Source organism: Alexandromys fortis, unplaced genomic scaffold, assembly GCF_014885135.2.
Source record: "Alexandromys fortis isolate MF-2015 unplaced genomic scaffold, M_Fortis_MF-2015_v1.1 scaffold_14, whole genome shotgun sequence".
In the NCBI taxonomy this organism is placed as follows: Eukaryota; Metazoa; Chordata; class Mammalia; order Rodentia; family Cricetidae; genus Alexandromys; species Alexandromys fortis.
The window spans coordinates 14,086,711-14,112,173 of record NW_026067910.1 but is presented as its reverse complement, the minus strand read 5'-3'; the positions used below and the strand labels follow the sequence as shown (position 1 = coordinate 14,112,173).

The 25,463-nt window shown below is 37.5% G+C and overlaps 1 long non-coding RNA gene across 1 annotated transcript; it reads right to left on the bottom strand.

The window, feature by feature from the left end:
• Positions 1-1,726: 1,726 nt before the first annotated feature.
• Positions 1,727-22,008, bottom strand: LOC126499127 (uncharacterized). The gene is made up of 3 exons (XR_007590990.1): positions 21,893-22,008; positions 13,667-13,712; positions 1,727-2,328 (listed from the first exon to the last, which is right to left on the bottom strand). It is a non-coding gene; the product is annotated as an uncharacterized lncRNA (long non-coding RNA).
• Positions 22,009-25,463: the final 3,455 nt, after the last annotated feature.

Genomic DNA, 25,463 nt, shown 5'->3' with positions numbered 1-25,463 from the left:
CAAAGTTCCCACGTTTCTGATGTAGCAGAGAATTCTGTGAGCCAATAAAGAAATCCACCCAATTTTCCTTTAATCTTCATGCAGAATAGAGCACATTGTCTAACAGAAGTTGCAGTGAGGATTTTCCAATTTTATTTCATCCATTTGAGTTCTAGTTCTCAACCCTGTCAGTCTTTAGGTTTTGAGGATTTAATCTACTCCCTTTTATTAACGCTTTCAAATAGTAAATTCTTATCTGAATTCATGCCTTTCTGGTAGCTGCTCATAAGATACAATAAGAAACAATAAGTAGAAATCATAATATCCTGCTTCCTAACTTCTGGTCCTAGAGTCACAGCCCTGAAGGCACATGACCTATCAACAGGAACAGTGATGTGGGAGTGTCATATATCAATCTGTTGATTTCATTGGTGAAGCAATAAAGAAACTCCTTGGCCCTGATAGGTTAAAACATAGGTGGGAGGAGCAAACAGAATAGGATGCTGGGAGGAAGAGGAAGTGAGCTCAGACTCTGCTCTGCTCCTGGAGAGACTTGACAGCTCTGCTCTCTGGAGCAGAGACGCCAGGCTCTGCTCTCCCTGGCATCTCCGACCCAGGATGGACTTAGGCTAGAATCTTCCTGGTAAGCGCACCTTGGGGTGCTTACACACATTATTAGAAATGGGCTAAATTAATATTAGCCTAGAATTAGCCTAGAAGAGGCTAGATAGAAATGGGCCAAGCAGTCGTTAAATGAATACAGTTTGTGTGTTGTTATTTCGGGCATAAGCTAGAAGGCAGCTGGGGTGCTGGGGACGCAGCCCCGCCACTCCTTATTTCAACAGAACAGTGTTATTGAAAATACGCTATTCCAAAACATGCCTGTTGTTTATTTCCCCCAACTTCTAATGTCTATTTTTACCATCACCCAATGTTGAAATTAATCCTACATATTTTTGAAAATATTAATTGTATTTCCAGTACTAATCTGCCTAGGTAACAGTAATAGAATAAAAATAATTTCACATGTGGTATGTATTTGTTTCCTACTAATAATATATCAATTTCTGGAAGATGTTAATGTTGTGTCTGGGTTCTTTTATATCAGTTAGGGAAGCGTTTGGTTCTGCCAGTAGGCAGAGGATGAGAGTATGGGGGATTCAATTATTTTCTTAAGATAACAGATCAAGTGTACCTAACATCATTGCCTTTTATATTTCAGTGCTTAGAGAAAGTCATATTACCAAACTTGGACACATGTAAACTGAGACGGCACTTTCATTTTCCAGATGCTCAGACCCAAATAATCACACAAAATTATATTAATTACAACACTCTTTGACCAATGACTTAGGCATATTTCTAGCTTGCTCTTACATCTCAACTTAACCCATTTCTATTAATCTATGCATCACCACGAGGCTGTGGCCCACAGATAATGTTCTCTCAACTTTTTCCTTTGGCCCCTACATAGTGTCTCTTCAACTTTGCCTATTCTCTCTCTCTAGCTCTGTTCAGATTTCTTGCCCAGCTTTACTCTGCTAAGCCACCAGCCAAAACAGCTTTATTCATCAACCCAAAAAAGCAACACATATACAGAAGGACAGTCCACGTCAGACACAGTTATATTTATATCTTACATATTTATAATAATATATAAAATATAATTATACATTAATGTGAAAATATATGTATATAATTACATATATATGACTGGGCAGCTATATTAACTTCAGTAACTTCTTGGTAAGTTTCCCTGTTTCAGTGTTTTCTCATTTAGATTCAATTCTTGTCATAGCAACCACAACCAGTTTCTTTATTGCTTTGTATAGTTGGTCAAAGGATTCTTTGAAAAAGACATGTGTCTTCGGAAGTGGTGCACATAGTATTTACAGCACTTTTTCTCATCTTAAAATTTCTTGCTGTCTGTGCTGTTCAAATATCTCCTTAATCCAACCAGATTTTTATCAGGTCTGAAGCTACCATTCTGGCTGAGATTTTATTCATCTCTACCATAAGTATAGCAGTGGCCTTGACTTGGATATGTCACTTTCATAGTCTATTTCTTACACAGCAAGAATCTTGAGTCTGTCACTATTGCATGGTTTCAGCTCATTCATAATAACTTCAAAATCCTGTATACTTTGTGGTTCTTGTGACACTCCTCTGGGAACTCTTCTGGGTCTTATCTCCTCCTGTTCTGCTCTTTGCCATTCTTCTTCAGTTTCAAGGGCCTCTTGCTTTAAAAAAAAAAAAAAAATCTGAGAATGCAAACTCAGACTTGTTCTCACTGCTGCTTCCATCTTTGATCTTAGCTCCCAGACAATTCCAGGGCTTTCTATTTGTGTCCTGTAGAGACAGTAGAACATCTTCCATGACTAAACCGGGCAGAGAACATTTGCTTGGCATTAGCATTCTTTAACTCACGGCCACAGTTTCTTTTCCTCTGTAGTATTCGTGACCACTGCACATATCTTGTGCTTATTTATTGTCTATTTACACTTACCATCAAAAATGCAAAGTAAGAGGATAAATTCTGTCAGTTTTGTTCAGGGTCTACAATACTACCACTCTCATGGTAGGTACTCAATGAATTATCTACATATATTGTTATACTAATATTCTTCAGTCTTATATATTACTCTACTTATTAAAACAAATATTCTGAGTTATGAGGATTATTCATTGAAGACAGGGGTTCAATAAAACTACTTTATCTTAAATTAGTAATAATTGGCCAACTAGCCATTTTACTTGTCTTGATTTCACTCTCATATAAAGGATATTGTTGATGGGAGGCTGCTTGTTTGTTTCCTGGCCGACTGGCAGTTCAGGTCCAAAATAACCACACAGAAACTATATTATTTAAATCATTGCTTGGCCCATTAGCTCTATCTTCTTATTGGCTAACTCTTACCTCTTAACTTAGCCTATTTCCATTAATCTGTGCATCTCCAAGAGGTCGTGGATTACCACTAAAGTTCCAGCACATCTGTCTCAAGCAGAGGCTCCATAGCATCTCCCTGACTCTGCCTCCTTTTTCCTGGCATTCCATTTAGTTTTCCCTGCCTAGCTCTATCCCCCTATAGCTCTTCTATAGGCACAAAGCAGTTTCTTTATTAACCAAGGATATTCACAGCATAAAGAGGAAAATCCAACCTCAGGATATTTTTCACAATTTTGCAAAAACAATGTGAGACTAAGCCTATCAATGCCATATGTCCTGTTCCAATCATATCCAAGATGAATGAACTTTAATTATAGTAATTAATAACATTAACAACAATTTATATTAATAGTTCCATTGTCTGAACTAAAAATTCATTGTGTTTTAATGTTTATTATTTGCTTCTAAGTATCCAGAGGTATTTCCTAATTTAGTCACTCTAAAATTTTCATTTTTAATTGAAAGTTGTGAGTTTTGGTATAAGTTCCAAGTATACTACATTTCAACAATCCATTATAAATGAGGAAGCAACTGCCTGGGGGATTCTCAGCTTCCCCTTGAATACAAAAAATGCTAAGAGCATATATTTAGTGAGTCCCCTCTCAAAATGTGTTCTCCATCTCACGAACCAGATTTTTTATGGTAAAATATAGCATGGTAAAACAAAACTTGACAGTAGTCTGCCTGTAGAGTACAAACTGCATCCCCTAGAAGCCAGATCAGCTCAAGTGAATATGGTCACGAAAAGCAGTAGGTGAGGAATGGAACCCCCCAGCAGCGTTAGATTAGAGATAGTCGTCCTCTAAAATGTCATCCTAAAAGTTAAGAAAGTTGGAAAATATTTTGTCCCCAAAAAATTTAAACAATATGAGGACATGGATGAAAAATCCCTTTATATTTGTTTAAGTTATTTGATTAATTTGGAACTCATGTTGTGAAATAAATCACTAATAAAACAATTAAAAGTACAGCTGGTCTGGCCACAGATTGGCTTGGTAACCAAATGCCTTCCTTCCTTCCATGCCTGCAGTGGAGAGCTTCATTGTGGGTTTATCTACTAGGTAATTTAGGACTTCATTGTCCCTCACTCTCCTTAAAAAATATTTCTTCTTTGATTTAGTGCTTATCAAATTGAAAACACTTCTAATTTTCTTCCAGTGGTAAATTCTTCCCAATATTGTGTTTTGCCAATTCATATATCTACCTAAAATATCTTTCAGTGTTACTTCATTAACATTATCTCATCTTGTTAATTTCAAAATCTCCTGAAGTTCCCAAATCAGAGAATGAAAGAAGCATAGACACATCAAAAGAACTTTTAAATAATGGAAACATCTTTCTATTAATTTACTGAACTTGTTCATATATCAAAATGATTTTTTTCAAGCACAAGATTTTTTTATTTTGTACTTACAAGGTATGTGAACTTAAGAGAGTAGTCTGTCTATATCTGAGCTTAGGAGAAACAGATTCTGGAAATCTAGAATTTATAAAACTCATACAGATATATTCTTAAAATATTGCAGAAGAGTGGGGTCTGATGACTCATGCCTGTAATCCCAGTATTCAAGAAGCTGAGGCAAGAGGATTGCTGTGATGTCAAGTCTTGCTTAGGATAAGTGGTGAACAACAAAATTCTAAAATTAACAAATGAAACAAGATGTAGAGGAAATGACAATTTCTTCTATCTGAAATAACAATGAGGAATATAAAAAAGATGCAGACTTCTAACCCAGGATTAAAGAAGGGCTAGATTTCACAGAATTAGAACAACATAGCTGAAGCAAAAAAGAAAAAAAAAAAAAACAGACGAGAGAGTGCATTCTTAAGTGCCCAAAGAAGAGAAACTAATTCATGAAGACTCACACTTTACTGATAATCTTCAGTGATGAAATAAAACGAACACAGAAGCGTGGAGCAAAGGGAAACTCAGATAAGCATGGGTATTCAAATTTTGTTTGCAAACTTTCAAAGACGCTTGTTAAATAGCCCCCTAAGTCCCTGCTTTAAAGACCTAAATCAGTCATGAGCATAAATATTTTGGATATGCTGCAACAGCTGGAGAAATACATTTGTTTTTTAGAAAAAACTTTCCATATTATTCAATTAGAGCCAATAGAACTTGAGTGGTACATATGCCCACGTACCATTCTGAATAATTGTAGGTAGGCTCTTCTTTCAGTTTTATATTATTACTGTTGCATCTAGAATTTGACGAGAGTCCATATCTAAAACATAATTTAATCTCATCTATTTTTATGCTTGAAAAACCTTTATTGATATAACACATTGCTGAACAACATAAACCCTAATAGGAAGAACACCCATTTATTTCTCTAAGGTGACAAATAAATGTTCTTTGAGGTGTTAATACTAACAGAATTGACTCTGTGAAAACTCCACAACTATATTATAAATTTTGATAAACAATTACTACACAAAATAGTTTTATAAGTTACTCTCCCACATTGATGAACGAGAGATTATATTTGCAATTGGCTCAAAATTATAAATATCATTTTCTTCACCAAAAGGAAACAGGCCGTGTCAGCAATTCTATCCTTTATAAAAGATCACCAGGAAAAATTGTTCACAAAAATAAGGAGACAAGAATGTGAAGGTTACTTTCACAGGAATGTCAGAATTCTTTGACCTCTGTGGGTCATTCATGCCAAAATTCACATGGTAATCTATCATCAAAAATTATTTTAATGACCTACCAGTTGACAAGTAGATTAAGTTTGCCTTCAGTTCTGTTGAAAACTAGGGAACCACCTGCCTGCAGAAAATGAGGGAGACCTAATCATATCAAGAAGCCATGTGAGCAACCACAGACATTACAGGGAAAAACCAAAGGACGTGTTCATTCGTTCTAGCTGGAGAGAAAAGTCTCTCACCTGTGTCATTCAAACCAAAAAAAAAAAAAAAAAAAGGTAAGATCCAATGGCACATTTGACAGCCAGAGCATGGCCAGATGCAAACGTAAGTCACAGCAATACTCATTTAGACAGCCAAATGAATGCTGACCAGTTAACACACTTACGATATAACAATTACACTAAAGTGTGGAAACTGAGGTTTCATGAAAGAAGTTGCAGTAAGAGCAAAAAATAATTTTTTACAATTTTTTTTTCCTATTGGGGGTACTTTTCTTATTCAGCCAATTTCTCTTCTAGGAAGTCATAACTGATTTTTAGTGGAAAAAGTAGTTTGCGATGTGCAATGTACAAACGAGATTCCTTAGTAATCTCTACTTTTTCCCCCACAAGAATCACGAGAAGTGAAATAGAAAAAGGAAACCCTATGTACCACAGAGCTGAGTGAAGCTAACTCTTAAGATGTGCCCAGCCCTTGTTTTGAGCTAATTGAAGGCAGCTTTCTCCCTCTTTACCGCTATTATGTTATTAATAATATGAGGTAGTTTCTTCACCCTAGAATACCTTCTCATTATCTTTTAAGGTGAAAGACAGGGACTCACTAGGAAAGTAAAATAAAGCCCCATACAGAAAAACTTCAAAAAGATGCAAAAGAGACAGGATTATCCTGTCTCAAAGATCCAAGTCATGTGAATGAAACACAAATGCTAATTGAATATAGATAGAATCATTATATGTTACATGAAGTACTTTCTGGCTGATCACGTCTGTTTTGTGTATAACTTCAGAGTACCACCAAACCAAAGAAATGTCCCAGCAGGTGATGCTTGCTTATAAGAGAAAATAATGCTTTAATAACAGTATATCATGCATGCCATGAACAACATGCAGGGAAGTCTGATGTCTTTAACTGCTTTGGGTAACATTCACTCTTAATAGAGTAGTTGTTCGTCAGTGATTCTAAATTCCAAGACTTCTCATAATTTCTATACTCGTCTTGACTTAAAATGAGAAATGCATTTGCATCTGTAGCATAAAATACCAGAGAAATTCTGAGAATTAAAATAATGGAAATCTTTTACTTGACATTTTACCTAATCACAGCAATATTGAGCTCTTATGCAGAAAGAATAAAAGACATACATATATGTATAAAGAGTAAAATAAATAAAAATTCTCTATCATTTAGTTTGTTTATGGTTTGCAGCAATAAACTTTAAGAGTATCACATTTTTCTGTGGTAGCTGTCGAAGTGAATTTGGGAAGCACATGGTTCTATTCACTGTGAGGATCTTAGGTGTGGAAGAGAATTGGGAGCTGAAAAGGTGGTGACTCTAATACAGAAGTGAGTTAAGACTGTAGCCCATATTCAGATCAGCTGTACTACAAGACTTGGTTGGACTGTAGAGGCTGGACACATGCTGCCTTTGTACTAGATGAACTGCCACTCACCAGTCATTAGACCTTGTCAGCTCAACTCTGGGGCCTCCATGAGATCAAGCAGCTGACTTGAAGATACAGGAATCCTTTGTTATTACAAAGCAAAACTATTTATCTTTGATGGAAACTGGCAAGTAATAGAGCCTTGTGTTTTACTTCCACCTCTGACACTCACACTCCACTTTTTATCTCAGTAAGCACTTGTGAAAATACATCATTGACACACCCCTGGTGTGAGGCATATAATAGAGTCATTTGGAAGCCCTGTGAAGAGGGGTTAAAGGAAAAGTGGACTGTTTATCCTTGTATTTATCTTTCTTCCAAGGACTCTTACATGCTTTCTGTCTTGTCTATTGCCACAATGGTAGTTGCAATAAAGAACAAAGATTATTTTTATTGAGTGTTTGTAGGAAGACATGTTAAATAACTCTACTCAAACCAGAAATATCATGGCAAATTTAATATTTCCCTGCCCTTGCTACTAAGTACACTGACTTTAAATATAAACTAATTTCCAGTAGAGAAGGACAAGGAAAGACTGGCTAGAAAACCCTGTCAATTGTAGATAGACTGTGTAGAATAAAGGTCACTTGCCTTACCTAGACATGGTAGAACTGCCCTCCAAATTCACATAAAGAAGCTGTGGAATTAAATGCACAGAGGTATAAGGGATGTTTTCTGAGTTAAATGTCACATAATTTGGAGAACAGAGAGGAAAGGAAAGCCAATTAGAGGAGAAAAAAGGAACGCTATCCAAGAAGTACTGTTGCCATGGGCACTTTCACTAAAAGGAACAAATCACACATCAGCTAAGAAAACAGAGCAAAGGAAGGCTATTGAGCAGGGAAGAAGCAGGTTTTTAGACATCTCCCTGTAATGGTTCATTTCCTATATGCTCAGGATTCAGTTAAAGGATACTCAGAACTTGTGAACAGATTAGAACTAAGGTGTTTAGTATCTGAATTACTAGACCAAGGTGAGATTGTCATTTATCAGGAGGAGTACCTGTCCACCATCAATCCATTAAGATCCTGAGTAGATTAATTTTCAGATGTGAGATTGTGAGATATTCTCTCTCTCTCTCTCTCTCTCTCTCTCTCTCTCTCTCTCTCTCTCTCTCTCTCTCTTTCTCCAGCTTCTTCTGCCTCTGTACATCACAGCTTTTGGTCTTCAGACCTTCAAGCTCTATCACATCATTATATAACTGGCTTTCATCATTATCTAGTTTACAAATGGTCTATCAACTTCCATAATGTGTTAGCAATTCTTATGATAAGTTCTTATAAATCTCCACTTATGGTCCATATGTCTATCTATCATCTATATATCTATCATCATATATCTTCATTAGTCCTGCCTCTGGAGAAGCCCGACTAATCTTATTTGTGACTTAACAAAGAACCCTTTCTCTAATTATTGCACTTTGCTTTTAACTTCCCATTTCCCTCTTCTGGTTGGCCAAATATTATACAAGAACACTGAATCTTGTATCTGACTTGCTGAGTTACAGCTATTTAACTTCTGACCAAATATATACCAGATTCAGATTAGCGTATATAAACCCATCTACTTGTAGGTCAGCTTGGGGGAAATGTTATTAAGGACAGTTTCCCAGAGTCTCCTTGAATAACTACAGTTAGGCTGAGAGTTGAATGGTTGAAAGGTTTTACTGAATGCCTCTATAAATATCCTATCATATTATACCAGGTGAGGGATATGCACTTCCATGAAGCTAATTTAGTAGTCTATAGTGAGAAAGTTCTCTCTTAATTTAGAATCATAAACAATTGTTACACTTGATTAACATTAAAAGCCCACTAAAGAATTTGCTATTTTGTGGAAAGTTAGTTTCATTTTTATATTAAGGTTTCCATTTTAGTTAAGTGACGAAAAGAGTGGCAATCACAAATTCGTGGTGGACATAGCTCTATTTACCTGTTACAAAGTACAGGGAAAGTACAGGATACAAGCTGTTTACTGCTTACACTGAATAAAAAACTTCACATAATCTCTGCCATGGATGTCTATCATATAGAAAAGAAAAAGCATGTATGTCTAATACTAATTACTTTGGTCTATATAAATATTTAATACTCATTTGTTATTAGCATATAGAAAGATTCAAATCTATGATCCTAGTTAAAGGGGAAAGGACTTGGCCAAATATCAATGTGAATTTTCTATACTAACTTCCTGGACTCAAGCATCTGTACTGGCCTGCCCTTGGGTCCTCATAAGATACAACCTGAGCTGTAGTCACTAAGAGCAAGAGCAAGCACCTCCTGAGCATGTATGCTACGTTCCCCTTTAAAAGGTGGGCTTTAACCCACCTCTGATCCCTCTCTCTCTCTCTCTCTCTCTCTCTCTCTCTCTCTCTCTCTCTCTCTCTCTCTCTCCATTTTCCCTCCCTCCCCCCTCTTTCTCTCCTTCTCTTGCTTTCTCTTCTATCACTCTTGTCCGCAGGGACCAGTCTCTACTCCCCTCTCCCCTCTCTGCCCCCTTTCTCTGCACCTTCTGTCTCCTCTTCCAATAAACCTCCAATGTGAGCCTTGTTGCATGGTGTGACTTCTCTTCGTGGTGTTTTTAAATAAAATACAACATTGATTCCCTTACCAAAAAAGGCTCTCCTGATGTTTCTTCCTGCCTGCTGATTCTAGTCTGAGGCACTCTGGGACCTTGGAACTCACAAATGACAGCCTCACTTCTCCAACTAATGGATCCCTTGGCCCTTCCATCCAACACTAGTGTGATTGGCGAGGCCCCTCTTCTCCACCTCTGGCTGTTTTCCATGAGTGAAGACTCGTGCTTCGAGCATGGTTTCTCACTTCTTGGCCTTGTTAAGCCCTGGTACCAGGCAATCACAGATCTCTCAGGATGGGAATCCTTAGCCCCTGCTCTGAGTTTGACAAAATCACTGAGAAGCCTGTGTCTTCTCGAAATCCACCCTCTGTGAATTCCTGAGATGCTAGGAATTAAAAACCCTTGGATCTCATTTATTTGCCCCAGTCATTGGAGCGTTGGCGTCATCTACACCTTCAACTTTTGCACTCAGTGCTCGATTTAAGGGCATCCAAACTCATCTTTGCAGTTAGATATGGCCCAAATATCCCTTAGATATTACTTTCCTATCCGCTCTCTTCCACCTGCAACAAATCTGCTTTCTCATTCACTGTTGGCTTTGTTGTCCAGTCAATACCAACAATTGGGTCTCTGGCAGAGTTATCCACCTCTGAGCATTCCCCTGGATGTGATGCTTCCTTTCTTGAGCACAGTCTTTTCCTCACCTTCTGGCCTCTCTCGAAGTCCTGCTATCCGGTGACTCTGTCTCTCTCGGGCTCAAAGTCCTTGGCCTCTGTTGTTGTGTAATGATGTAGCGAAACAGCTTGTGCCCACTCAGTCTGATCCTCCATGGATCCATGGGAGGCCAGCAGATCCAGGCTTTGGATCTTCTTTATCTTCCTCTGCCTCATCCTGGGGAACTGGGTCATATACCTCCTTTCTCGCCCTGGGATGTCTTTTGGAGACCCACTGACCACTCCTTTCAAATCAAATCTGGCCTCAGATTTAAACCAGACAGTCAGGAAACCAAGAAAAAATTCTCCATTTTCTTTTTATCAGTTGCTCCAAAACTTACTTGCCTGTGTGTTCTCCCTCTCGAAATGTTCTGTCTGTTTGCTGCAACATACAGGTCAGATGAAGAAACCTGCTTTTTCTTAATCAGCATAAACTTGCTTTTCTTTTCTTTTCTTTTCTTTTTACTCAACTTCTGTTTAATTCTGCATGTATGTTTCTTGTGAGCTCCAGGGAGTCAACTTGTATCCATCTTGAACAGCATTTTGCCAGGTCCAAGTGGCACCTGACAGTTCCACAGAGCCCCAGGATGTGGCCAGAACTCCCCAAAGACTGCCATGCCCTCAGGTCAGCATGAAGCAATCTCAAGAGTACAGCGTCCTCATCCCACTTTACCCACAACCCTTTCTAACTCCTCACCTTTTTATAATAATCAAAATGGAGGAATATTAATATTCAGGCATTCGCACTAGCCTACTCTTAGGGTCCTGACGGGATATGTCCTCAGTTCCAGCGACTAAGAGCATCTACTGTGCACATTTGCTATGTTCCCTTTTAAAAGATGGGTTTTGCCCACCTCCTGTCTCTTTCCCTCTTTCTCTCTCTTTCTCTGTCTCTCCCTCTCTCCCTTTCTTTTCTACCACTCTTGTCCCCAAGGATCGGTCTCTACCCACCCTCTGGCCCTTCTCTGTCCTTCTCTCTCTTCTTCCAATAAACCTCCTATGTGAACCTTTTTGCATGGTATGACTTCTCTTAGTGGTGTTTTTAAATAAATTGCTGTAAGAGTATCACAAATTTCCAGCTCCAAGAACTAGAAAATCTCCAAGAATTCCAAATGATGTCACCCAGAAAGCAGAGGTAGCCTTCACATAGTATTGGTGGGTTTATTATACAGTGAAAACTGGAAAAAAAAAAGATATTGCTTAGTAAGGTCTATACAAGATCAGGTTAAGGATCCTGACTTACTCAGAGGACAAAGAGTTTCCAGAGCAAGGAGAAACAGCCTTTCATAAACAGTTCTAGCAACATTTTGATAAACCCATTTTTTATTTATAAACTGTTGATACAGTTACTTGTTTCCCTCAAAATCCCTGGACATTTCCTGAGAACCTTGCTGGAGTTAGTGTAATGCTAATTTCCACTAGTGTTCTTATCTATCTGAGCCCATGTCTTTACAACTTGATCCCTTGCTCCATGAACTCTGAGAAGCCCTTGTCTGTTCATTTCCAGGTTCAGCAAGAAAAGCTGGTGTGAATAAGGGTCTCTGTGTTTCCTACATGTCTGGCAAGACCTTAGGAGGGGGAAAAAATGAACAGGCTAAGATTAGAGTCTCTTTGAACCCCAGTATGCTCAGGACTCTGGCTCTGATGATGTCACTTACACATCAGTATCTATCTCTCTTGTTATCATTATTCTGCAGAGACTGTTTTAGTTAAGACATCAGAAAGTCCTCATGGCACACAGTGTGCACAAGCTATCAACCGCCTTATTTGTCCTTCTGCCGCTTGGTTCTCTCTCTCTTTCTCTCTTCCCTCTGTTCTGTTTTTAAGCACAGAGTTAAGCTAGCACACTCTGCTGTACACCAGTGACATCACAACGTGATGTGCTGCCCCTGACACTGCTCTTTGTTCCAGCAGACTGACTTGGAGTTTATGTCCATCCTTCCATTGGTCTTGCCAGCAACTCAGCAGTAATTTTTTCTCACAAAATGATCATGTAGTAAAAGTATTTCCAACATTTTCTTGATAGTTTTCCAATGTGATTTTCTAGCCCTGAGGAGGGGACCTGGGGTTACTTGTGAACATACCTGATATATTGTGACATCTGGATATGATATATTACCAACCAATTTATTTCCTATTTCACCCAGTACTCTATTCACTTCATTTTCCTGTACTTCACAGAACCCACTGAAACACGTGTTACTAGAAAGATACCTTAGCTGCTGGTTTGGTACTTTAACTTAAAACGATCTAATCATAATAGAATAAAGTATCATTGGAATATTCCATTGCATTAAAAAGTAATGTCTCTCAAGTTTTACATGCTGGACTATAAGAAGAAAGCCAGCCTCATCTGTTGACAAGATTTTTTTTTTTTGGCAATAATGAATGTCTCATTAAGAATACCTACTGAATTTTGTACATTAAATATAAGTACACATCAGAACATAACTAAAATGATTCATGAAATTCTTTTACTTGAAATTATAAATAATTAGGAAATGCCTCTAACATGAAAGTCCTTTGAAGTATGGAGAAGTGTCAGTCTTTCCTCTCATTTCTATGCATCTCAGAGAGGAACACAAGAATGAAAGATGCCATGGGAGATGGCAAGTCAAAATGAAGCATTGTTTAACCTTCTCATGAGATGCTCTTTCTAGATCTGACATTAGCAAAGACTTCCTAAAGTGGGAATCAACACTATTTTGTTTAGGGAATCTTGTAATAGATCACAATGTGATATAAATCCCTGCAATATAAGCAGAACACTGGTGTATCTGTGCTTTATACTGAGCGCTTTCAGCAGTGAACTGGACAATGTAAACCTCAAACCTAGTAAGCAGAAAACATGAATAATGCGTTGATTCGTAGTGGCATTGCTAAGAGCACTAGTAAGAACCTCTGTCGTGGATGTGTCTCTGCTAGGCAGCATCGGTGTCGGTCGAAGACAGTGGTGGTCTTCCATCTCCTCCTTCTGGAGCATCATAATTCATTCGGTAATCTCTCATGTCTTTAGCACAACAACAACATCACTTCTGCTTCCTCCCTTTCTCTACAGTAAAATGTGCAGCATGAAAGAACTCATCTAAGTTTGAAGCAATAATAACAAGTTTAACAACACTTTCACTTACCAGAATGACTTCGAAATTAATATTGATATTGATAGAATTAAGGATGCTAAAACAAACAAACAAACATAACAAAAATTTCAGGTTACTCATAATCAGAAGAGATATTAGAAATGACTGTAATGCTCAAACTGATCAGAAACTATTTAATATATATACATNCAAGTCTGTGAACATATAATTTTTAATTAAAATATTTCAATTAAGCAATGGAAATGACTTGAGTTAAAGCTGGGAATATTTCCTACTTGAAGCAATCAGATTTTAGCTCACTGTCCACAAAATAATTAAAAACTTAAATCATAGGATTTACTCTTGACCCATAAACCTGAACCCAAATGTAGATAATCCTCAAAGAATAACAATTCTGGTCCAATATCCCAGGAAGAATGCCACCTACTGACACAGGATCCGAGGAGGAGAAGACAAAGTTTAATGGCAGTTAGATATATCTGAAAACAGCAATCCTTCTTTACGTGTACAAAATACATTTTGATAAGAATCTTGGCCCCCAGGCAAATTGAACCATGGAAAATCAGCTCCCTGAGAGCTCCTGTCACAGGCCAGTGATGGAGGGATCCTTGTAAATTCTTAATCTGTCTTTTTTTTCTGGGCAGGACAATATAGTTCTGCTGAAAGGAAGGTCGAGTTGCTGAACCCCCGCAGTAGGCAACCCAGAAAGCAATCAAGCCAAGCTGGCAGGGAGTAGACTCCAGCCGCAATGTGCGCTGGGGTCTTTTCTCTCCCTCTGCAGGTACCACAGAGAAGGGAGGATTCCTAGGACTTGTGGCTTAATTTCTCTGGCTACCACACTAATCGCACGCATCCCACAATTACTGTCTGTCTTTCTTCCTCCAGACTATCATTCTTCTGTCTTTGAGCTCTGTCCCACGGGCAGACTGTCTACACAAAGGCTGGGCTAGTTATCCAGCCACCTGAGAGCTCCTTCCCTTCGCCAGGCTCCCCCATGCTTATTTTTCTTTATTTCCCCCGTGTTACCCCTCCCATCCTCACCACTAAAGAATATTTAATTTGCATTCTTTCCCAGCTAAAGCAGAGCTAAGGGAATTGCTTCATTAAATGAGATGCCTGTGTAGAAAGGCCTAGGAAATCTGTGAACCTAATCTGAATCTCTACACAAATCACCACAGATATTCCAGATAAACCCAGGTTTACCATAGCAGAATGCCAAGGGGGGCCTCCCATGGTACGAGAATGTCGGACCTTTCTTTTAATAATTTCACAGAACTCTTTTCCTGGTCTGGGAAATTAATGGTTTTCCATATCAGGGTTTTTTTTTTTTTTTGCCTATTCCATTTCCATGACTGAGAATCTTACGAACTCGCTAGTTGAACTGCTAGTCAAGAAGCTGTAGCAATATGTGTCTGTGTGTCTGTTAACTATAAAATTTCACAGAAACAGGGGATTTGTGCCTTGCCTTCCAACATTGATTACCTTTCCGCTCTACCATGAGCATTCTTCTGCCATTATCAATCCCTAAAGGGGGATGACAGAAGAATATTCAAAGGACCCTTCTTGGAAAGTCATAGTCATCTCTTGGTGTGTCTTCTAGGACCCTAGGGTAGGTGTGCTAGCCGCTTAAATACAAGATTGATTGGTTTCCAGTCCTGGAGCATCTGGAGGCATTGTGGAGGCAGTTTATGGTCACCCTGGAGGTGCAAAGCACCTCCAACAGTGCAGAGTGACCCCATCGGTAAAGTGTTAATTGGCTCTGAAGGGAGCCTCATCTGGTCAATCCAGATGGAGACACAGATTTATCTCCCTAGATTGAAAATACCTCAAAAATGCCAAGCCACCTTCTGGGAAGAATGGGCTCGATGTTAGGCAGTAACAGATTGTCAATATAGCAAAAGGTTAAAGAGCAATCAAATGGCTTGTACTTTCCTGTTTACAATAATGAATAAAGAGAGGCTGCTCTCAGAGCACAAAAGCAATTTAACTTGTTTTGCTTAATTTTGAAAAATATTTTAAATGTCCATTTCGATCCACTATTGGGCTGTGAACAAAGAAACCTAAACTATTTGCAGTTCATTCAACAAATGCAAATAAATCAGAAAGAATAGTGGTATATATATAGTTAAATTAACATTAGAACATGAATGTTTTAAGTTAGGAACTCCCTCTTTTAGAATATGGGTACGCCTCAGGAGGAGCTAACAAAGTACACGAACCATTCTCTTCTAAAACTATGACAAAAAAATCAGTCAGTGACTGCTTGTGTCTCAATTCTACATATGCTAATTTCTCATTCAAAACGCAGATGCTCAGGTGTAGAGAATTGTATCATTTGTTTGCCACATCATGTAATAATCAACATATGGTTGTTTGTGGTTCTTGTTCACTACACAGAAATGGCAGCCCTGGGACGTGAATAATCGATTAGGAAGTCTGTAACCCTTTTGGAAATGAAAAGCTTGCCTTTCACTGAGAGCACTTGTTCATTGTGTCATAAGCTTAGTTATCACAATTTTAATTATTCATTTTGCTTTCCAGTTCCTGTACTTGGCACGTTCTACATTTTGTTGCAATCTCTACACTCGCAGTCCCCCTGCACAGTAGCTCTCATTCATTGGATGTAGGTACTGAAGTCTCTACATGAGGTAAACACAAAGTAAAATGTTTTTAATGTTGCCATTTTAAAATAGTGTATTTGTTCTGCTGGAATACAGAGAAACATTATTTATAAAAGGGTTCTAAGTATCTTCTGTTAAACTTTCGTTCATTTATTCTTCATTTATTTTGAACTGATTTTGTAATACACAAAACACACATACGAATATTGCACTGCATGGTGTTTTCAATTGTTTATAGAGTGTTATATTTAAGTCATGCATATATAATTCTATAATTATATGTATATAATTTATATGTATATAAAAGCATGTATCATTTTTCTGTGTTAAAAACTTTCAATAACGCCCTTTCATCTATCTTTCTGGACTGGTATCGGTAGTCACTGTACTGAGCAACAGCACACTAGAATGTCTTTCTTCTAACTTCATTTTAACACTAGACTGAACATGTGGGAAAGAAGCCACAAGTGTAATCTTCACTTAGGTGACTTGTGAACAATGCTCACAATAGAGTGAGCTACACTCAGCTCTTGGAGACAGATGGGATCAGCTAAAACAAAGAGAATAAGACAAGTGGGGACACAAAACCTCCCCTCTCCCCTTGACCCCTTTGATGTTCTCTATGCCCCAGCATGGATTTCCACACTCAAAGGGCCAGCACAATCATGTCTCTTACTGCTGCTGCAATATGCTTAAGGCAAACTGGCAAGGACATTTTTCTCACCTTTTGGCTATTCCATTGAACAAAAATTGCTTCAGGAAAGTGCTTGCTTGAAAAAAGAATATGAACACTTGGTTTCCATGTAAAGCATACATATTCTTGTTCTTTTTGGAGAAATTAAACTTGTATGTTTGCTGTTTATTTCCTTATTAATGGCCTCAAAGTCTACCTAATGATTGTGAAATCAGACCTTTGCAGTTTGCATTTGTTACATTCTGGTTTCCCCTTATGTAAATACATATTTAACATCTAGTTACATGTCCTACATAATATGATACCTGCTTTAAAATTTCCATATGAACTATGAAATCTTTCCAGATCAACTGAAGTAAGAAAGTTTATAATCTCCATATGTAATTGGTGTTTTTTTTTTTTTTTGTAGAGGGTTTCTAAATACAAACTAGACAAGTTGAATGTAGTCTTCTCAGTGAAATAAATAAAACCAGCCAGTTTTTTTATGTCTTTTATCAAAGATCAGATAACGGGTAAGTCAGAATCATAAAAAGGTTGACCATGACCAGTCATAAACAAAAAATAAATAAGTAAATAAGACATGCACTGGAGGAAAAGCTCATGGTACTGTGTTGCTATATAATTAATGAACAGCATTTAGTGTTTACTTCTTATGGTTTTATGTATAACTATAATAGGATATGAAGAACAGGCTACATTTGAGAAGGACTATTTGGGGAAGAGTCATAGTAGTCATTGAGAATGTTTTATACCCAGGGCAGAGGCTAGTGGCAACCATTTCTAAGCCCAGAATAATGGAATGATGCTGCATGCCTAAAATGCCAGCCTTCCAGGGACAGACAGAGCCAGAGATTTACAAGTTCTGGGCCAATATCTGATATACCCACCAATGTCCTTCCCCCCCCCTAAAAAAATAAAAAAGAATAGACAATCGGCAACAACAACAAAGTGGACAAGTTTTGAAGTGGGAAGATATTATTTATTCGTGGACTGAAGGAATTAATGTTGTTGAATTTTCCAGATTGCCTGCACTAGCTACTTTCCCCATAATGCACTCTGGCTCAGAGTTTAATGGCAAGGACAGCTAGCAGCTGAAGCAGCTTGTCGATAAGCAGGAGCTTTAAAACCTGCAGCCTGATCACAATCCTGGCAGATAAGATATATGAAAAAGGGGGTTGTGCATGAAGTCCCACTCACTTCTTGCTACGTCATAAACACATATAACTATGACTTTCGGCCCAAGTGTTAACTCACAAGAATCTGTGAGGCACATGCCACTCAAACCACATTAGCTAATATGATCTACGAGTTCCACAGAATCCTTATCAAAATGCTAATGACATTTTCATATGAAAAGAAACATATCCATTTGATTCCACAAATGATCTTAATAACCAAAGATCAAAGCTAGGTATTATGGCGTACTATTTCTATTCAAAATGGCTACAACTAAGGCTCAGGGAACATCATAGAAGATGGGGCAGAAAGATCATGAGCCAGAGAACCAAGATGCCTACTGTGAGACAGTGTCTTCTCTATGTGAGAGGGGGATGCACCTGTGAAATCTCAAAAAAAAAAAAAAACATGGTTGTCTTCACAAAAATTGCACAAAGACACCCACAGTTAATATTTCAACATTTATAGGGAAAGTCTCACAAGGTCATATCCCTAAAGGAAGAGCAAAAAGCAGCTAATGACTTCTGAGAGGGAGAATCAATCTTCTACAGGGATAAGCTCCTTGAGAGGCTATTCACTTCCAGGTGGTCGGCCTTAACCACATATACATGTGAGCAATGCTAATAAATGCAGCACCGTGTATTTCTGTGTGTACATGGGTATGTAACTAAAAATTAAAGAAGTCATGAATTTGAGATGGAATGGGAGGGGTAGAAAGAGCTGGACTGGGAGAGGGAGTGATAGAAATGATATAAATATTATACCTGTGATAGGTTTTTAGATTCGGTCTGCGATAAGCTCTAACGGGCTCATGCCTAAGAGTGGGATAACTATGGCATAAATAATACATAACTTCCTTGTAGAAAATGTTGCATTTTTGAAATTAGGGTGATCAACATTAACACAGAAAACAGAATTACACATAACTCCTGAACATATGGTGTCACATTAAGAATACTTGCTAGCTCACAGCATACAATAATATTATAAATAAAAGATATTGAAGAGAGGAAAGATGAGTTGAAATGCTGAGATAAGTGAACACTGACAATGGTAAATTCACAATGTAAAAGTGTTATGTGTTGTATACAGTCAAATAAAAAGAGTTCCGGTAAAGTAGAATATCTTCAATATAAAATATATTGACTAAAATATAGAATATATAGTAAAGTAATATTAACAACATAGCAATAAGTTTAATAAAGAACTAAAAAATACACACAAATAAAGCAAAAGTAGATGGAAAGAGATAAAAAAAAATAGGAAGAAAGGACAGAAAACATGACTCAAACCAGAAAACCAGAGCTCAGACACCCATAAGCCATTGCAAAGTCCAGGAGTGTGTGGTCTCCTATACAATAACAGCAGAAAAAGGGATCCCCTAGACAAATTGTCTAGCTAGGATAACAGAAATTCGTGATCTCCAAACTCAGCAAGAGTGTTTGCTTCATTATCTTACCTATAAAGTATTGAAAACTGAAGATGACACCGAGTGACAATTTCAAACTACTTGGTAGAAAAATAAGAATGAAGCCATGAAATAAGCCTTGTGAAGGAAGACATGACTTAAAAATAATTGGGAATAAAAATCTATTATACTTAAAATTGTTGCATAGACAAAAGCTTTTTGTCTTTATATTGGCATAAAAGGCAGGCAGATTGGAAGCTAAACGTAGTCTTTGAAAGTATGGGTTTTCAAAAATAAAACTCTGGCCATCAGACTAAATATAAGTTAGGCCATAGACTGTGACAGGTTGCCAAATTCAACCTGTGACAAATTGAATTACAATTAGCTAGCCTCACACTTACAACAGGAGATAAGGTAAAAGCAGTGGAATTACAAGTATTAATTAGGAAAAGAAATGTAGCTCAGTAAGTTTATGCATATGTTATTATCCAAACATAAATGTAAACGTTTCATATATAAGAATACAAAAAATCCAAGTTTTTATAAGTTTCTAATAAAGAATGTACTAGAATTAAGCCAGCCGAGAACATTACTCCAAGAAAGTAACTGTGAGTTGGATAGCAAAATGAATGAAAATTGATGCTGTATAACATAATAACAGTGCTAATGAGAGTAAAGGGCGCATTGTTAAGGGAAATGGGACATAATCGGTTTGGGAAGTCAGCTTCTTTCCTCTTGTGTTTGTTTGTTTAATAATTAGAGGTCAAAGAAGTGAAGATGACAGTTCCAGCAGTAATGGCATGCAGGCCATTTTATTGCCACTATGCACATTTCTATGACGAAAGTTATGTCAGAGTGGATTGATAGTTACAGGAAGGGCACAACATGTATGGAAATTACATTTACTGTTGCTTTTATAGAGTGAAGAGAATTATAAAAGTGTAATAAGGAATTTCAATAAAAGGATAAAATCCTTTCCACCAACCTACTGATAGCAGCCCACAGGCATATGGAAAAAGCTGAGAAATGGCACCTAAACTATGAAGTATATATAGTCTCACACTCTTTCCCAGACAAAGAGTGACAGCAGACATGTCGCTAGGAGATCCCTTCCAACCAGATAGCCTCAGTACCTAAAAGAACCCCTGGAATTAAAGTTCTGATGACATTTTAATGTCACGCGTCTGTGTATTTTAAATTTTTACTGTGACAGTCTTAGGTGCCATTCAGCTGCTTGCCTCTGTTCTAAGTTATTTCATCAGGAACTAATTATTTTTTCATTACTCATTTAGTTTTCGTAGGTTTTGAGTTACCTTCTTCTAGCCCTGTTCTCAGAAGGTTTACTTTTTCTAAAAAGCAATTTTGTAAAACACATATTTTTTTGCAATTGAATATAATGTGTTAAGGCAGAAATCATGGCATATTTTAAAGCATAAAGCTAAAAACCAAGAAAAATAAGTTAATTAACTAAAAAGGAATACTTATAAAGGAAGAAGGAAGCGAAATTAAATTAAATCTGCCCTTGGTTATTGCAGAACATAATTTATTTATAACAAAATAGAAATTGGGCTACAGAGATGGCTTAGTGGATGAAGCACTTACTGAGCTAGCATGAAGACCAGAATTTAAATCCGCAGATAAAAGTTAGGCAAGCATGAAGGCTGACTGTCCTCCAACACTCAGGAGGACATGGGGGAAATCCCTGGGGAAGCTGACTGTGTAGGCTGACCTGGTGAGCTCCACATGTAGCCTCAGTGAGTGAAGCAGAGAGGCATCAAAGAAGGCACTCAAATTAACCTCTTCCTCTAGGTCCATTACACCCTCACATGTGTGCACATGTGTAAACACACATACACAGAGTAATAAATAATGTTGCATGTTTAAGCTTTGAAGGTAATTAATTTAAAGAGTGAATATAGGTTGAATCTTGTGGTTCACTACTGTAATCCCATGTGAGGATCAGAAGTGGGAGCCTATATAGTCTGCAGAGTGAGTCCTCTTCTCAAAAGACAAAAGAAGGAAAGGCAGGAAGAAATGAAGGAAGGAAGGGAAAAGAAGAGAGTTTACTTATATATAATTCTGATGTATAAAATAATCCAAATACCAATACATTATGCTCTTATTAGAAGAAAATTACATCAGGAAACAATTACCAAAAGAAGACATAGACCACATAAAGAAATGAATGTTAAATTGTCAAAAACTAAGAACTATCTCACATTAGTAAGTATGTATGAGATAAATTCATTATTAAAAGAATTCAAATGCTCTTTTCCTACTATGGTAGATTTTGCAGTAATATTTTCCCAAAAGTAACCAGGAAAAAAAAAGATGAACAAATCATTCAAAACACTTACTTTGAAATCACCCTGAAATTGTATCCTTTTTCATGGAAAAGCATTTGATATTTCATACTTGGTACTGAGCAAGAAAGACGCTGACAGCCAAATAGAATGAAAAGCAGGGAAGAAGAGGGCTCTCTGTAGTCTCCAAGGGGAAGGGGCAAAGGAAGTTGAACTTCTACTGGAGTCTACAAGTTTGATGACATTTAGTTCATGTTTTTACAGTGATATCCATAACATAAACAAACCACAAAGACAAATAAATTAAGGCATTTGCTTCATTTATGACTCATAGAATTATATATATTCAAGTATTATTGAATCTCCACACACTGGCCTAACTTATTCATTAAATATCACTTGAGCTGAGAAGAGGGTTCAGTCCATAAATCATTTGTCTTACAAACGTGAGGACCTGAGTTCAGGTTCCTGGAACCCATGGAAAGCATGACATGGTAGCACACATCTTTAATCCCAACCTGTAAGCTGAGGATGCTTATTCATTTCCCAGCCACCCATACACAAAAAAATTCACAGAAATTATATTAACTGCAACACTGCTTGGCCAATGACTCTTGCATATTCCTAGCTACCTCTTACATCTTAAATTAACCCATTTCTATTATTCTGTGTATCACCACAAGGTTCTGGTTTACCAGGTAAAGTTCAGGTGTCTGTCTCTTTCAGCAGCTACATGGCTTCTCTTCAACTCTGCCTTATCTCTCTCTACATCTCTGTTAGGATTTCCCACCTGGTTTACTTTGTTAAGCCATTGGCCAAAAGCAGATTCTTTATTAACCAATGCCAATAAAACATATTCACAGCATACAGAGGGGAATCCCACATCACCAACCTTCTTATTTCAAGAGGCACACCTCTCCACTAAATACAAAGAACACCTCAAGACTAAAGAATGGGGGGGTGCACCAAGCAAATGAAACAAGGAAAAAAATACATGGCTATCCTAATGATGGTGTTATTGCACAGCAGGTGCCTCTACCTTGCATAGCCCATAGGCTCCCAAGGTATGGAGCCTTTCTTTGCTTCTGGTGGTCTCCCTGATCAAGACAAGGGAGCACAGGGCCACAACACTGCCAGCAGGCTGCAAGCACAATGGTCATTCCCAGGGAGTCAACTGTGCTAAGGGCATGAAGGTATGCAGTGGTTTGGAGCTCTTGTGCAGGTACTGCCCCAGGATGTGCTGCCCAGCCACATGAACACCCTGTCTCTGGGCAACAACAGGATAACAGATTTTTTGGGCTAAGCACCTAGTGAATTCCGTGATTGCTGAGTAACCTCCGGGAGCAGGCAAGCAAGTAAGCATCTTTTGCAGTGGAATCAATAACTACAGACTCATAACTTAGAATGAGAGACATTACATCCTTCCACTCCCCCCCCCACAAAGCAGTACAGACAGGAAGTTACTAAATAGAGTCCTTAAAAATTATGATAAAGTTGCTAAACTATAACTCCTCACAATTTATGGCTTCTGGCCAGGGTTGGGATGGAGAAGGACTCAGCTTTCTTTAAGGGTCTGGCCACTGGAAGTTTGACCATGTTCCAATGAGCAACGCAAATTGGAGCTAGTGTGTTTTTCTTTTTTTCTTTGAGGGGGTGCACAAGTGTGGGAGGGTAGACCTGGTAGGAATGGGAAGCGAGTGTGATGGAGTACATTGTATGAAATTCTCAAATAATTAATAGAAATATTAAGTTGGGGAAAAATAATGAAACACAAAAGGTAAAATTTTGTAAGGTAAAAAGTGTTGCAAAGTAAACGACTCCTTTTGTCCTCCTACCTTTCTATGCTCTAGAAACTGTGGCATCATTCTCGCTTCATTTCTCTGTGTCTGCCAGATAAAAGACATTAAAAATTAAAGCAAAATTATATAACAAACTGTCTTGTCACTGAATCCGACAAGATAGTAGGGAGTATGTGGAACGGGAAGGAAGGGAAGAATGATAAAGCTACCATGAACAGATCTCATCTATGAGAACAGCATTAGTCCATTCATGAAGTTCAACACCTAAGTTCTCAGGGTTCATTCAGCCAATGGAACTGATCCCACTTAGACGACAGCAATTTCAAACAATGGTGGAAACAGAGGATGAAGAATCACAAATGAAAAAAGAATTGAGGTGAGCAAGTATAAACAGCTTTGGAGAGGACATTCTCTGGGTCAGAAGTTTTATTATGTCAGAGAAAAGAGCAAAGGAAACATGCAAAGATGAAAAAATAATTTAGAGGAATTAATTCTTGTGGGTTTCTAGACGTACTGTTGTTTAAAAGTTTCTTCTAATCATTACTCTTCCCATCACACTACCAAATAATTATTTACCTCATGCAAATTCAATCTCTTACACTTCAGGCTACAAAGTTCATTAGACTTCATTCGGATCTTCAGTGCACAAAATTAAACAAGTCTCTTAGCCTCTTCATGTCTGTTAGTTTATTCATAAATGAACTAATAACACTTGTCATGGAGCAGTGCATGAGGATAAAATGAAATTAATACATTATTTGAGGGAATCATCTTTAATTGTTGAGTCATGTCTATAGCAACTGATTTTTTTCTAATTCAATAATTTTATATCTATTAATGATATATAGTTTTTCTTATATCTTTATCTGTGCTTCAAATATGACAAATCTGGCCTCAGAAAGTTCTGTTTTAAGGTGTATCTCTCCTCTAAAACTTAGTTTTGTGAAGAAGTGGCAACATTTCTTCCTTAGGTATTTATTAACCTGAATCTTTTATTTTCTCTGTTGTCTTATGAAAAAGGATTCATAAAAGAAATCCCAAACTAGCTCAGAATTGAGTATAATAAAGGGTTATTTATTTAGGGGTAGACTCACAGATCATAATCGTCTGCTGGAACAGGGAACAGCAACCGAATCTTGCAGTATTTATAGTATAAGAGGTGGGTAACTTAAAGGTTAGTGGTGGTAGGAATTCCTACAGCAGTTTTATATTGATTGTTTTACTTCATTTGTATTTAGTTATATTTCATTTTCTTATGATAAAAGAAAACAGCCTAATTTTAAATAGGAAATATTGTGTCTTGCTTATTTCCTAAAATGTAACTCTAAAAGGCAGACTTCTGTGCATACTAGAAACAAAAATAATGAAAATAAGTTAAAAAGAAAAAAAAACTTATACTCAAATCATCTTGATAGATGTTTAGTTGCCTCTAAACCAAATAAAAGCTATCGAAACAATTCTAGTTTCACCTGGAATAGCTAGAGGTGAGAGGGAACTAGAAGATCGCCCAGCTTCATGGTAGAGAGGCATATACACATGGAATGTCACATGGGAGCTGGGAGCATTGCCACAGTGAAGATCCATGACTTCAGATCTGAGAGTTAGTGTTTTCTATCCATTCTTCTATTTCCTAATTTGGCCCCACTGAGTTGTCCTACTGCCAACTAAATTCGATGTCTTGCTGTACAATAAAACATTTTAGGGAAGATGACATCCTAATTTGTAAAATAATGTAAACTAAATCATCACCTATGCTGCTCTATTGCTAACTTAAATTTGATGTCTCGCTATAGAACAGCATACCACTCTCAGCCTAAGGCAGAGTT